The sequence below is a fragment of the Tinamus guttatus genome, unplaced genomic scaffold, assembly GCF_059628265.1.
Source record: "Tinamus guttatus ecotype Peru unplaced genomic scaffold, ASM5962826v1 Tinamus_guttatus_pri_ptg000730l, whole genome shotgun sequence".
Lineage (NCBI taxonomy): Eukaryota > Metazoa > Chordata > Aves > Tinamiformes > Tinamidae > Tinamus > Tinamus guttatus.
In genome coordinates, this window is record NW_028289264.1 from 277,247 (window position 1) to 292,919 (window position 15,673).

The 15,673-nt window shown below is 41.6% G+C and overlaps 1 protein-coding gene across 1 annotated transcript in view; it reads right to left on the minus strand.

Annotated features, from left to right (window-relative positions):
- Nucleotides 1-15,673, minus strand: part of DNAH5 (dynein axonemal heavy chain 5) — a 181,887-nt gene that overhangs the window by 119,656 nt on the left and 46,558 nt on the right. The gene's annotated exons all lie outside the window — the stretch shown is intronic.

Below are 15,673 nucleotides of genomic sequence, written 5' to 3' on the forward strand. Positions count from 1 at the left end.
TATGTAACTTCTGAAGGAATTTTCATGTATTTTATAAACTTGTAAGTAACTACTATGTTTACACATGTGCTGAATGCACTGGAATTTCTTTTCATGTTAAGTAAAGGCATACAAATCATGTTCTTTACATAGATATAAAGTAAAAGATTAATTTGTAAATGCACTTTATGCAATTTTAGTTCTACCATCCCCAAAGACAGTCTTCACTTCCTCAGAGGCAAAATATCAGGATGGGATTAGCCATTCCCGCATGTTCTTAAGACAGGGTAGAATTTTTCCCTCTAATTAGATATATAGGCAACTTTTTCTAGATGGGTGGGCTTCACACCAGAGGGTAATTCCAGAATCCTAAAAATCAAATGTGCTTTATTATTTCAGTAATTCGAGGATAACCAGCAATGTATCTTTAATAGGAAAAAATATGATCACTATCAGTTAGATAGCTTCTATTTAGTCCAGTTAAAAGCTCTTTTTATTTCAGAAAAAGTATATTGACATTACCTATTTTTGCATTTGCTATGTTTCCAAGGTAGACCTCCATATATATTGCAAGACAAGGAATTCATCTTACAACAGTTTTCAGCATCTAATTCCTAACGAACATTAAAATGTTCATAGTTTCCATTCCTCCTACAACTTGCCAGTTAATACAAGCTGAAATCATAAGCATCCTCTTCTCATACTAGGTAATCATATCCTATGTCTGCTTCAGTCATTTTAATGGTTCCCAATTCTTCACATTTTAGTGTCTTGAATCCCAGTTATCTGTTCAGTTATTCTCTATGGCTGGTCACATAGAACAAGGCAGTATTTGATGCCTAAGACCAGCGATAAGAGCATTCACAGAATCACAGAATGATTCAGATTGAAAGGAATCTTTGAAGATCAGCCTAGTCCAACCCCCTTCTCCAAGCAAGGTCACCTAGAGCACATCGCACAGGATCATGTCCAGGAGGGTTCTGAGCATTTCCAGAGAAGAAGACTCCACAACCTCTCTGGGCAACCTGTTCCAGTGCTCTGCTACTCCTCATATGCAGATGGAACTTCCTGTGTTTCAGTTATGGCAGTTGCCTCTTGTCTTATTGCTGGCTACCACTGAAAATAGTTTGGTCCCATCCTCTTGACACACTCCGTTAAGATATTTGTATATGCTGATAAGATCTCTCTCAGTCTTCTCTTCTCCAGGCTTATCGGGCCCAGCTCTCTCAGCTTTTCTTCAGATGGGAGATGCTTCAGTCCCCTAAACCCTCTTCATAGCCTTGTGCTGGATTTTTCCAGTCTTGTCAACTCTACCATTTATGCTCTTGGCTAACAGACTTCCCCCTGCCTCCCCAAGTTGTTTACATGTTTCTCCAGGCACTGGTTAAATTTAGGCATCTTTTATTTCACATCTGTTAACCTCACTGAAGTTCCCTAGCCTGTTCTTCAAGGCTTTATAATTAGCTGATACCAGAGCAGTTATATATCAATACAACAGGAAAAAACATTTGATCTTTTAACACAAAATACAGTTTTCATTCACAATAAGAGGCATCCTCTTCCTGAGCAGTGCAGAAATCTCCTTATACTCTAGTTAATCCACTTGTTTACAACCAAGCTCAGCACTATTAAACACTGCATCGACATTCAACAGAGAGTTTTTGGATGCTTAACACCCCCCCTTCATCTTGCTGAAGTGCACTATCATTTCAAAAGTCCAGGTTAAGAGCAATTAGACATTTCTTAAATGTGTTAAAAGACATTTGGCTGATTAAATATTAAATTTATACATTCAATCATGACAGTGAGGACATTGTAAAGACTGGCAATGGGAATCACATTTGTATTGTCATTCAACTGTATACTGTAATTCCTATATTTTGTTAAGTGTAATTTATGCATATATTTTGATTACAGCATTTTTGCTATACCACTCTGCTGAATAAGAAATCCATATAACATCAAATATCTTCAGATAACTTAATTCAATATTAAACATTATACTCTCCTTGTGTGGAATATGTGAAAGAATCTGTTCAGAGTGTTGGACTCTCACACTAAGCAATATGAACTCACTTGGCCTGCAAATGTTCAGTTTCCACCTGTCAACTGCACATGAACTGCATTTCAGAAATCATCCTTTTACATCCTTATACCTTTCTATAACTGTATGTTGGGACAGTCCAATGAGGGACTTCAGGGATCAAACTTGCTTTTATAGAGCTGCTATTAGGCTCACAAGGTTCAAAACACGCATCAGTGACTCCTTTTCAGCACCAATAGAGAAAGGTTTATTTGCCAGAAACATGCTTTGATTTCTCTTTTTAAGTTTAAGAATTAAGATTACACAAGCAAGGAGCAGCTCAATCATACTGGTCTATCATGGTAAGAAATTTCTTTGCTGTCCAAAATGCACTTGAAAATCACACCACTTTTCTCAGAATTATCACCAAATGTGCTAACAGGTCAAGGCCCTTGTTGCAATATGCTGATGAAAACAGCAGTTTCCTTTTTCCTATGTTTTAAAGAATTTAAAAGTTATTCTTAAGATATTCTTCACTCATGATGAGCTTAGGGTATAAATCGCATTAAAACATAGAGCTTTCTTCCTCTCTCTCTTTTCATCTTTAAGGGCTAGGCATCAATGAGCAAAAGGTGCAAATAGATTTCTACTCTGGATTTCCTTCCTTCCTTATTCCTTATACATCAGGGTGTATTTCAGGCTTTCAGACACTCAATCTAGTTTTATCAATCAGAATCTAAATGAATAAATTCAGTAGTCTGTGTTTTCCAAATTCAGTCTTTGGAATAAAAATAATCTTAAACACGACTGTTCTTCCATCTTGCTCCAAAACAGCAGCTGGAGCCCTAGGAATCTGTTTCTATTTTATAGCCTTCAGCTTTCACTACAGAAATGCATGCCCTGAAACATCACCTCTAGCAAACAAGCAGTTTCTGTAAGAGGAACTAAGAGAACATCTCTTCTTAGAGAACTCTGTGAGAGTAAGGTTTGAAAATAGAAGCCTTGCTACAAAGCTTAAACTATCTTTTCTTTCTCTAAAAGAGGAACTGTTGGTACGTGTGGTAATCCGTTCACACAAACCCTAGGAGGGGATATCCTCTAGCACCTCTAATCCAGGTCCTTATAATGTTCCTGTACACAGGCAGATCCAGGTGGGCAGTCATTTACAAGAAATAAATTATTTCTCACTTAGGTGCCCAGAAGGGGTGTCCAAGTTATTATTTAGCATAGGTTTACCTCAGTTCATTTTAAAAACAGTCGCACAGCCATTTTTCATTTTGTTGTTTTTTCCCCTCAAGTTCATTAAAAAAAGCAGATTAGAAAAGCCACATGTCAAATTTCCACAAATGCAAGTCTTAAACTAATTAACTGAAAAGTAATTTTTTAATGATCAGTCCTAGGCATAACTTGCTTTAGTTACACAAGCCTAAATTAAGTCTATTGCATAAACAAAACATAAAATCTCACTGCAAATGCTCTGTTCAGACAAAAGCCCATTTAACTGTGTTACATTTATCACAGCAAACTGATTTCAGCTCCTCAGCTGTAGCTCCTCAACCAGAGCAAAGAGAAGATTAAGTTTCTTAAATGTTAAGCAAGCCAGCACTCACTTAAGCATAAGAATAACAGCAACAATCAAAAGAGACAAATGTGTTAAAGTGTTTCCTAATTATTGAATAGCATATATTAATATATTTATTAGGCAGTAAGTAACAAAAGATCAGATGTCAACAGTCTTTCTTTTGATGCCAGAACCTCAGAAACAAGACATTTATAGCTATTATCAACTTCTCCACTACACAGTATAGTAGGTGATGTGGCTGCAGAGCTTGCTTTTCACCTACAAAAGAAGGACGTCCCATAACTTGATGATTCATAGTTAAGAAACTGGAAAATTAAGAGTCCTTCCACATTACCTTTCTTAAAAAGCTACAATATTCAGAGCTAGTATAAATGCTTTCTAGTGTGGGGGCTCTCTCAGCACAAGCTGAAACCTATTTCTGAATACAGCTTAAACCAACAAATTATGCCAGATGCACTATTGAATTTACACATGCTCAGCTCAAGGTCTTCTGGACAGTTATTATACTTGAACTTTACTAGGAAGTTCAATAGTGGAAAAAGTCACCTAGTCTATTGTCAATTTACTGTCATATCAGAAACATACTTAGCCAACACGATAGTCATCTCTCCTCTCACCTATTAACATGCTTTATATTGCACAAGTATTGCACTGGATTTCTCTGTTTACTGTAAGTCATTCTACTACACTTTCCAAGAACCTTGAATGTCAACAAGCAAACATATTCTTCCCTCCTCTCTCAAAAAAAAAAAAAAAAAACACACAGGATAGAGTAGTCACCTCTAACTCAGGACTTATTAGTTACTCAACTGACAGTGGGTTAAAACAAGAACAGTTAATTCAAATGACCAACTTTCTATTCTGAATTAAGACTCTTAACGGCTTCTAGGCTTTGCTATTGTTTCTCAATATTATGTTGTATGTACAAAATTCCCATTTTACAAGTTTTGTAAGAGTGAACGTACACTTAAATTTTGCTTGGTAGAAAAGCTTATGTCTGTTTTGTTGCCAAATCCAGCCACAAACTCTTCACTTGTGCCAGGAAAACATTTGTGAAATTGCACCATTACCAGACCACTGCAACAATCCGGGCAAGATTTAAACGCGCGTAGCTAAGTACATAAAGTGTCTCCCTGGGCAAACTTATCTTTCAAAACATATCATGTAACTAAGACTAACTTTACAAGACTAAAGATGTAAAGATGTAAAACTACATCTTACAACAAATGCTTGTTCCAAATATTATTTTGTGCTGCAAAGGGAATAGTTTATCCATTTTTATAAAAGTAGAATTTTATACGAAACCAATATCACCTATTTATAACATTTTAAAAACACTCTTTTTTAACTGAAGCCTTCAAACCAGCTATAGAGTTACTAGCCTGGATGTAGTCCTAAATTCAGCTTTCCTTACCTTTAGAACTCGGCCAATGCTCTGTTTCCAAAGTTGCTTTCTTCCAGCTCTAAACATTTCAGTATTCAACATGAGCCTCAGGTACTGTTTTTAATCAATAAGCCTTAAAACATAGTGTATGCCTTTCTATTCATAATTTAACACTCCTCCTCCAACCTTTCATTCCTATTTGTTCCATTCCTCATCTGTAGGAATGCTAAAAAACACCTAGAAATTATAGACCTAAAATGCCAGCAACTATTAAGCTTAAACCTATTTTTAAAAATAAATTCTATTGCATATTTAAATCCCTTAAAAATTGAATTTGACTACCTTAGATACTAGAGGTTTCTAAGCACCAGAAATTGCTGTCTATAGATTAGGAGCTGAAAATTACAGCTACCAAACAGAGTGTCGTTAAGGTGATACTGTTTATATACAAACATCACTCGATACCATTCATCATGCTCAAGGGCAACATAACCGCTTGCAAGAGTCAACCTTGTAACTGCTCATCTGATTTCTATTTAGCCTTCTTGAGTAATCCTTATGCCAACATGCATCTTTGCTTTTCATTACACATGACTGTTCAGATAAATAGCAACACCAGTCAAGCAGTTTTCAAATAGCTTGATACATAGCTTTTACCTATTAAATTACCAAGTTTTCTATAGTTTTCTATTCTTTTTATGCAAGGACATTTAATCTCTGTTATTTTTTAGCTGTATAGTTGTTTTTTAACATAGAAGTTTTTCTTCAGTAATTAATGCTAAGTATTCTTCCCCTCTTAAAATACCCTTAATTTTTTTCACTTCCATGACAGAATGCAATCTAATGTCCACTTGAAAATATCTGTGGAAAAAAAATATATATAGGTGCCAGGAAAAAAAATAGAAATGTTTACAGCTACTTCACACTTTTTTTAAAAAAAAATCAACAGTGAAGCTGTCAAGTGATTATAGACATGATTCCCATTGATAACAGTGAAGACAGAACTATTTAGGCATAATACATGTGAATAAATGTGAAATGTCCTTTTTTGGCATTATTATCCATACAATTTTCCCTGCCTTCTATAGTCAAATGCAATTAAAAGATAATTAATATATACCTGTTTGAAAAAGAATGTAACAACTTGCATTTAGTGTAAAAGTAAACATTCCCCATTTTCTCTGAATCTTTTATATCCTTCTCTATTATAAATTAAACATGCTATTAAAAATATTTCACAATGAGTAATTTCTGGAGATATTTCACAGCATTAATGAATTCCTCACAGCCTATACATGATTTCTAAAATAAAAACTCAGCCCAATGGGCTTAATTTTGCTCTCCCCAGACTCTTCCAGCAACAGGAGATCAGGCAAAGCCATGGTCTCCACTCGGCAGAGAGCTTCCTCCAGGAAGACTGGGGCGACACGGACTGAACCGCCGTGCAGCAGTCCAGGTTTCTGGCTGCAGGGAATGCCTGAGCCTCTCCATGTTACCGGGGAGTGGCGAAAACACAGCCTGCCTTAGGTGTGAGCAGGTGGACAACCTGCTCTGCCTGATGGCGGAGCTAAAGGAGGAGGTAGAAAGGCTGAGGGTCATCAGGGAATGTGAAAAAGAAATGTGGAGCTGCGTTCTGCAGTCTTCCCAGGAAAGCCACTCAGAGAATCCCCCGATTCAGTCTGTAAACCCAGTACCCTCTTGCCATAGGGCAGAGGGGGCAGAATTAACAGTATTGAGGGACGATCAACAATGGAAACAGGCCCCTACTTGAGGTGGCAGAAGAACCCTTCCACGGCCCACCTCACCTCCGCCTGTGATCACATCCAACAGGTATGAGGCCCTGGAACTTGGGGATCAGATTCAGGAGGCCTTGAACCAAGGCCCATCTAGGGAGCTGTCTACAAAGAGGCAGTCAGGTCCACGCTGCGAGGCTGCTCCCCCTAAGGAGAAAAGGAGCACTCGGAAGAAGCGGCGGGTGATTGTCGTGGGTGACTCCACGCTACAGGGCAGGGAGGCACCAATATGTAGACTGGACCCCTCATCCAGAGAGGTCTGCTGCTTGCCAGGGGCCCGAATAAAGGATGTTACAGAAAGGCTCCCAAGGCTTGTTCAGGAGTCTGACTATTACCCACTGGTACTGTTTCAAGTGGGCACAACTGATGCCATGGGGAAACTGAGGGATATCAAGCGTGACTTCAGAGCCCTAGGGACGGCCGTCAAAGGTACAGGAGCCCGGGTAGTGTTCTCCTCTATCCTGTCAACGAGGAGAATGGATTCAAGGAGGAGAAGGTGGATATGGCAGATTAACAACTGGCTGCGCCACTGGGCTTGGCAACAGCGTTTTGGCTTCTATGACCGTGGGGCTCTGTTTTATGACCACCAGCTAGTGGGGAATGATGGGATCCATCTCAGCAAGAGGGGCACACATCTCTTTGCCAAAAGGCTGGCCAACCTGGTTAGGAGGGCTTTAAACTAGGCAAGAAGGGGGAAGGGGAGCGTCACACAGACACGGCAAACAGTACCACGCAGCCTAGGTCAGATGGCGTCCAGTGGGAGTATGCGAGTGGGGAAGTGAGGATAGGATATGATTATAGAGGATCCTCTTTCACCCCTCCTAGGAAACCTGCAGGCTCAGTTACTTCCCTGAAATGCCTGTACACCAACATGCGACGCATGGGGAATAAGCAGGACGAATTGGAGATCTGTGTGTGGTCCCAGCATCATGATCTCGTTGGAATCACAAAGACATGGCAGGATAGCTCACACGACTGGAGCGCTGTCATGGAAGGCTATGTGCTCTTTGGGAAGGACAGACTGGGAATGCAAGGTGGTGAAGTTGCTCTTTATGTGAGAGAGCAACTGGAATACATGGAGCTCAAACTGGGGGTGGATGATGAGCAAGTTGAGAGCTTGTGGGTAAGGATTAGAGGGCAGGCTAATGTGGGAGACACTGTGGTGGGTGTCTGCTACAGGCCACCTGACCAAGACGAGGAGGTTGCTGAGGCCTTCTATAGCCAGCCATGGGGGACTTGAACTACCCCGACATCAACTGGAAGGACAACATAGCCAGGCACAAGCAGTCCTGGAGGTTCCTGCAGAGCGTTGATGATAACTTTTTGACGCAGGTTGTGGAGGAGCCGACGAGGAAAGGTGGACTACTGGACCTCATGCTATCAAATAGAGAGGGACTTGTAGGAGATGTGAAGGTGGGGGGTAGCCTTGGCTGCAGTGACCATGAGTTGGTGGAGTTCAGGATCCAACGAGGAGGTGGCAGGGCTGTAAGTAGCCTTGCAACGATGGACTTCAGGAGGGCCAACTTTAGCCTCTTCAGAGACCTCCTCAGAAGAATCCCATGGGCTAGAGCTCTAGAAGGAAGGGGGACCCAAGAGAGCTGATTAGTTTTCAAGCAGCACTTCCTCCACACCCAGCAGCAGTGCATCCCTGTGTGTTAGAAGTCAGGCAGAGGGAGCAGGAGACCTGCGTGGATGAGCAAGGAGTTTGTGACAACGCTCAAGCAGAAGAAGGTGGTATGCAGAATGTGGAAAAAAGGACAGGGCCCCTGGGAGAAATACAGGAACGTAGTCAGGGAATGCAGAGATGTGACAAGGAAAGCTAAGGCACGTTGGAACGCAATCCGGCAAGGGATGTTAAAAATAACATGAAAAACTTCTTCAAATATATTAACAGCAAAAGGAAGATCAGGGAAAACACGGGTCTGCTGGTGAACGAGATGGGCACCCTGGTTACGAATAACACAGAAAAAGCAGAGTTGCTCAATGCCTTCTTTGCTTTGGTATTTACCAAGGGCAGCCCTTTAGAGCCCCAGGCCCTAGGGACAAGAGAAGAAGCCTGGAAAGAGGAAGACTCGCCCTGGGTAGAGGAAGATTGGGTCAGAGAGCACCTAAGGGAACTCGATACCCACAAATCCACGGGCCCTGATGGGATGCACCCCAGAGTGCTGCAGGAGCTGGCAGATGTCGTAGCTAAGCCGCTCTCCATCATCTTTGAAAGATCCTGGAGAACGGGGGAGGTGCCGGAGGACTGGAAGAAGGCCAATGTCACGCCAGTCTTCAAAAAAGGCAAGAAGGAGGACCCAGGCAACTACAAGCCAGGGAGCCTCACCTCTGTCCCTGGAAAAGTGATGGAACGGCTCATACGGGCCATTGTCTCCAGGCACACGGAGGACAAGAGGGTGCTCAAGAGCAGTCAGCATGGATTCACCAAGGGGAAATCTTGCCTGACTAACCTGATACCCTTCTATGATGGAATGACCAGCTGGATAGATGAGGGGAGAGCAGTGGATATCATCTGTCTCAACTTCACCAAGGCTTTTGACACCGTCCCTCACAACATCCTCCTGGGCAAGCTTTGGAAGTGTGGGGTAGATGAGTGGACAGTGAGGTGGATTAGGAACTGGCTGGATGGCAGAGCTCAGAGGGTGGTGATCAGCAGTGCAGAATCTAGTTGGAGGCCTGTAGCTAGCGGGGTCCCCCAGGGGTCAGTCCTTAGTCCAGTCCTGTTCAGTTTATTCATCAATGGCCTGGATGAAGGCACAGAGTGCTGCCTCAGCAAGTTTGCTGATGATACCAAACTGGGAGGAGTAGCTGATACCCCAGAGGGCTGCGCTGCCATCCAGAGGGACCTGGACAGACTGGACAACTGGGCGGTGAAAAACCTCATAAAATTCAACAAGGCCAAGTGCAAGGTCCTGCACCTGGAGAGGAATAACCCCAGACACCAGTAGAGGCTGGGGACTGACCTTGTGGAGAGCAGCTCTGCAGAGAGGGACCTGGATGTCATGGTGGATGACAAGTTGACCATGAGGCAGCAGTGTGCCCTTGCGGCCAAGAAGGCCAATGGGATCCTGGGGTGCATTAAGAAGAGCATCTCCAGCAGGTCGAGGGAGGTGATCCTGCCCCTCCAGTCAGCCCTGGGGAGGCCACATCTGGAGTATTGTGTCCAGTTCTGGGCTCCACAGTACAAGAGGGATGTGGAGCTGCTGGAGAGAGTCCAGCGCAGGGCCACAAGGATGATCAGGGGCCTGGAACATCTGCCCTATGAGGAGAGGCTGAGGGAGCTGGGCCTGTTCAGCCTGGAGAAGAGAAGGCTGAGAGGGGATCTAATCAGTGTCTATAAGTACCTCAAGGGAGGGAGTGAGGAGGATGGTGCTAGCCTCTTTTCACTGGTGGCCACCGACAGACAAAAAAGCCTTTTTTGACCAAAATAAATTTATCTTCGAGAAGAACCTAAGAATTGTTGAGCTTTTTCATAAAATGATGCAAGATCAATTTATTGCTCAGTCACTCTCCATCATCTTCAAGAGGTCATAGAGAGCGGGGGAGGTACCGGAGGACTAGAAGAAAGCCAACATCACTCCAGTCTTCAAAAATGACAAGAGGGAGGAGCTGGGTAACTGCAGGCTGGAAAGGTGATGGAGCAGCTCATCCTGGAGACCATCTCTAGGTATGTAAAGGAAAAGAAGGTGATCAGGAATAGTCAGCATGGATTCACCAAGGCAAAGTCATGTCTGAGGAACCTGATAGCCTTCTACAATGAGGGTGACCAGCTGGATGGATGATGGGAGAGCCGTGGATGTTGTCTACCTTGATTTCAGCAAAGCTTTCAACACAGTCTCCAATAACATCCTCATAGGAAAGCTCCGAAAGTGTGGACTGGATGAGCAGACAGTGAGGTGGATTAAGGACTGGCTAAATGGCAGAGCCCAGAGGGTCGTGATAAATGGGGCAGAGTCTGGTTGGAGGCCTGTGGCCAGTGGTGTCCTGCAAGGGTCAGTACTGGGCCCAGCGCCCTTCTACTTGTTCATCAATGTTTTGGACGAGAGCACAGAGCGCACCCTGAACAAGTTTGCAGATGACACCAAACTGAGAGGAGTGGTCAGCGCTCTAGAGGGCTGTCCTGCCATTCAGACAGACGTAGATAGGATGGAGAACTGGGCAGAGAGGAACCTTATAAGTTTCGACAAGGACAAGTGCAGGGTCCTGCACCTGGGGAAGAATAACCCCAGGGGTTGACCTGCTAGAAAGCAGCTCCACGGAGAGGGATTTGGGAGTCCTGGTTGGCAACAAGTTGATCATGAGGCAGCAATGTACCCTCGTGGCCAAGAAAGCCAATGGGATCCTGGCCTGCATCAGGAGGAGCATTGCCAACAGGTCAAGGGAGGGGATCTTCCCCCTCTACTCAGCTCTGGTGAGGCCATACCTAGAGTATTGTCTGCAGTCCTGGGCTCCCCCATATAAGAAGAGCATTTTGCTTCTAGAGGGGTCCAGCGTAGAACCACAAAGATGATTAAGGGACTGGAGTATTTGTCGTATAAGAAAAGACTAAGCGACCTGGGCCTGTTTAGTCTGGAGAAGAGAGGGCTGACAGGAGATCCGATTAACATTTTCAAGTACCTGAGGGGTGACTGTAGGGAAGATGGGGCCAAGCTCTTCTCCATGGTGGCCAGTGACAGGACGAGGGGTAACGGGTATAAGTTGAAACATAGGAAGTTTAATCTCCATATGAGGAAGAACTTCTTTACTGGGAGGGTGACAGAGCCCTGGAACAGGCTGCCCAGAGAGGCTGTGGAGTCTCCTTCTCTGGAGCTCTTCAAAACCTGCCTGGATGCCACCCTGTGCCACGTGCTCTGGGTGTCCCTGCTTGAGCACAGGGGTGGGACTAGATGACCTCTAGAGGTCCCTTCCAACCTCAACCATTCTATGATTCTGTGATTATAGCAACTAACTCATAGAATCACAGAACTGTATAGTTGAACATGACATCCAGAGTTCATCTATTCCAACGTCCCATTCAAAGGAATTCTAGTTAATTTATATTGCTCTGGAACAGGTCCAGTTCAGTTCCAAGTATCTTCACAGATGGAAATTCTACAGTCAGAAGGCCAGCATGCAAATGCTACTAGTGAAAACTGAGCGTGTCAGCCTTTTTGATGTCCTTTATTACTTAGTCCCATGCTTCACTGAGCGGTGAGCCCATGTTTTCTTTTGCCCAACCTCTGCTGCCAATGTACTGCCAGAAATCATTCCTGTTACCTTCACCTCCCTTACCAGCTGAGCACTTGGAATTGTTGTCAATTGTCTCAATAGAGACCCAGCTTCCCTGGGTCTCTATGCATTTTATGGCATGGGATACTGCCAAGCAAATCCCTGAAGAAGGTAGTCTGCTCTCCTGAGTTTTGAAATTTAAAGACAATTGTGACTTTATTATTCCAGGGATCAGACTAGTTAGCTGAACCCCTATATGCATTAATATCAAACAACAAACCATTGAACTACACAGAAACTCTCTTTGCCGCAGTAATATATTATAAACCATTTTTCACTCGGAACCTTTAAGCAGCCTGCCTAGACAGGATTTGACAAGATGCTAGTCTTGGTTAGAGTCTTATTTTTTCTTTAAGCAGGTGGAAAGCAAGTTGCTGTGATCTTCTTATTAGGTGTTAAAAAGCACACCTGAAAATAATCTAGTGGTTCAACCTGTACTTTGCTGCCACTATCAGGTCAACTAGGTCATTGTAACAAAAAACAGCAGAGTCTTCCAGCAGAGCCAAGGCTATTGCACTAGCACAAGCTACAAGACCAAAGGCCAAGTAGCAAACTTAGAGTCAGCAGCCACATGCAAGGCTCTCATCACCTTCACCACTTTTCAGCTTTTCAAGCCACAAAAACAAACAATGCTCAACTTGAAGTAGGAATTGACAAACTACAGTGAGAAGATTTGTTTCACACCCACAAGAACATTAGTTTGAATACTGTAATATGGCTATATGAACAGATCCAATGCCTCATGTTCATTCAACAATCTCTGCACAGATTAGCTCTTCCCAAGGCAGAGATGTGTGGTCGGTGACTTAGGAGAAAAATCAGGGCTAATATGAAACAAAATCTTTATTGACTCCTTATGTAATCACAGCACCAGGGTCAAACTTTAAAAAGACATTTTTAGCATTTTCAAAAGGTTTTTATTGCAGTTATTAACATTTTTTTTAATGTTCTTTAACCTTTTATTTTATTGGAGGTCCAGAATCAGGTCTGTGATTTAAAGAATACACTTGCCTCCCACATCCTTCATGTGGATCCATGCATGACCAAGTTGTGTTGCCTAATAATGTTGGATACATATTAAGGAAGATAGGAATTCTTATGTTGTTTCTCAGCATCTTCTGAATACTTCTAATATATCCTATGTCTCTGGATACACTATGGATAGTCTTCTACTGTGTTCACTAATCCGCAAGACACTAAAATCAGATTTGGGAGGAGTCACCTTCATAAGACAGCAAATCCAGGAAGTTAATTCTTAACTGGCGTTAGAGGAAAGCTTTTCAGATGAAAATATTTGGTTGTTATATTTGGTAAGAAATTTAAAACAATAATATTTTTACTGTACCAAAAGATATTCTGATACTGTTACACTACACAGCTTTAGTAACTTGAGTTTCTTTTACTAAGGCTAATTACAGATAGTAGTTAGCTGCCATCAAGTGGTTGATAGCTTAAAAAGCACATTGTTAACACTTCTTTTTTTCCCCACAAGCACAAAACACGCTCTTGAGAAAATGTAGTAATAGAAAGAGATGCCCTTTATGGATATGATCACCTACATGTTAGAGATGAAAATTTATGCTGAATGGAAATGGAGGAAATGAAAAAAAAAAAGCCTATCATACTCTGCTGCATTCTTTTCATGCAACTGCAACCACAGCATTGAAAGCTGAAGGTTGACTCTCCTACAGTACTTGCAATTGCCTCAAGGTCAAATAACATTGAGGTTTTAATACTTACCTTTCATTAATGTAGGAATTTTTAAGTATTTCTTTGAACAAAAACTTCAATGCATTCAGTGATTTCCTAAACATTTAGGATTATTTGTCAAAAAGCTTTTTTTTCTTAACAATCTAATGCACATTGAAGTGCTCATCCATTTAAATTATTTCAGTTCAAGAAAAGGCTCATAGCTCAAAAACCCAACTTCTCCCAAGTTAGAATATCCTTTCCTTGTATGATGAGGTAAGAGAAATGACCAAGACTTTAATCTTTGATAATGTTTTCTTGCTGCACAACAGCAACCTTTTACGGTAAAGGATGGCACTGCTTAAAGGATTAATGCACTGCTTATGAACTCCTAGCATAATTCTGTGTTCTGCTTTAGGCAATAAATCTGTCCTCCAAGCTCTGTTTGCACACATCATCCACTGCTAAGAAAAATCAATCACAACCTAAAAGACAGCAAAAAACTCTGAATTATAACTAGGCAGATATCAATCCCCGCCGATAAATTATTTAGTCTTCTATTTAGCAGCATCAGTTGGATTTTTCAGTCTTACCAAATGAACAGACAGCCTTCTGGGGATATAAAATTTTGATTCAAATAACCACCACACAAGCAAGTGGTACTTTTCTCATTTTAAGAAATTACAGAACAGTTCACCTTCTCCCAGCCCCAATTCTTCCTGTCAGCTTCAGGCAGAATGGTAAGGATGAATCAAAACATATGCAACAATTGCCTGATCACGATGGAAGTACTGACATCATTAGCACATCATGATTTGCTAATAGCGACTAAAGAGGCCTAGACTAAAGAGGGGTAAGAAACAGAAGTAAAAGCTTTCAGCTACTTCTCGTACACTAAGGAAATACAATTTCAGATTGTACTGCTCATACTAAAATTTTTGGATAACATTATCAGTTATAGAAAGTTAGGAAGAAAAAAAAGCATTCAAAGAGGCAGGTGAATCCTACATTGGTTCCTAACAGTGCACAAAATCTGGTTCAAAATATTAGTATTAAATAAAAAAATTCAACCCTCTTACAGGACAAAAGGAAAGAAAAAAAAGCAGCTAAATTAATAAAATCGTTGCAGACAATGTGCAAGGACCATAGTGAAAACACAGACCAATAGCACAGCTCTATCAAGACTTAAAAGACTTAAGAAAGAGAGTAAGTACACCAGCATAGCTAAACAAAAGAGGAAAACCAATAAGGCATCCTCCAAAAGCTGGAATAACTTAAAATGAAGAAAGCCTGGAGGTTTAAACAAAAATGCAATAAGCCAAGGTGGAACACTGTGAAGAGCAGCTAGTAAGAGTCAGAAAGTGCTGATGACAAAATACATCCACCACAAGAAAGAACCTTTTCTCAGAGGGTCTTCCAAAAAACAAACAAACCAACCAACCATAATACTCCTGGAAGGCAATAGAAGATAACTTTCTACACATTTTTTTTCTCCATCAAAAATCCTTTGTATTGGAAAAAAAAATCATTATTTTCTGAAAGAGCAAATTGCTTAAATAGCACATAGTAAGGTTCAAGAGATGAGGTTATAAAGCAAGCTGACAAAAACAATGGCAACGGATGTATCAGACAAACTGTAACCCCAAAATTCTAATGCTAGTCAAAGACAAAACAGCAAAAGTACTTAAAGCCACATGTAATCTGCATTACTATCAGAGAACAGACTCCTTGGCTTATAAAATGTCTATTTTCAATAAGGGCTGCAAAGCAGAATAAGAAACTACTGATAGGAAAGGCTGTTCAGGTAAAACGATAGAAATTATTATAAAGAAAATAATTAGGGGCATGTCTGTTAATTTGCTTGAGAAAATTTAACAAGGTTTCTTTAAAAGGCAAAGACGCTCACGTTGATTTACTGAAGGGGTTAATGAGCATCAGGTAAGGGAGTTTAG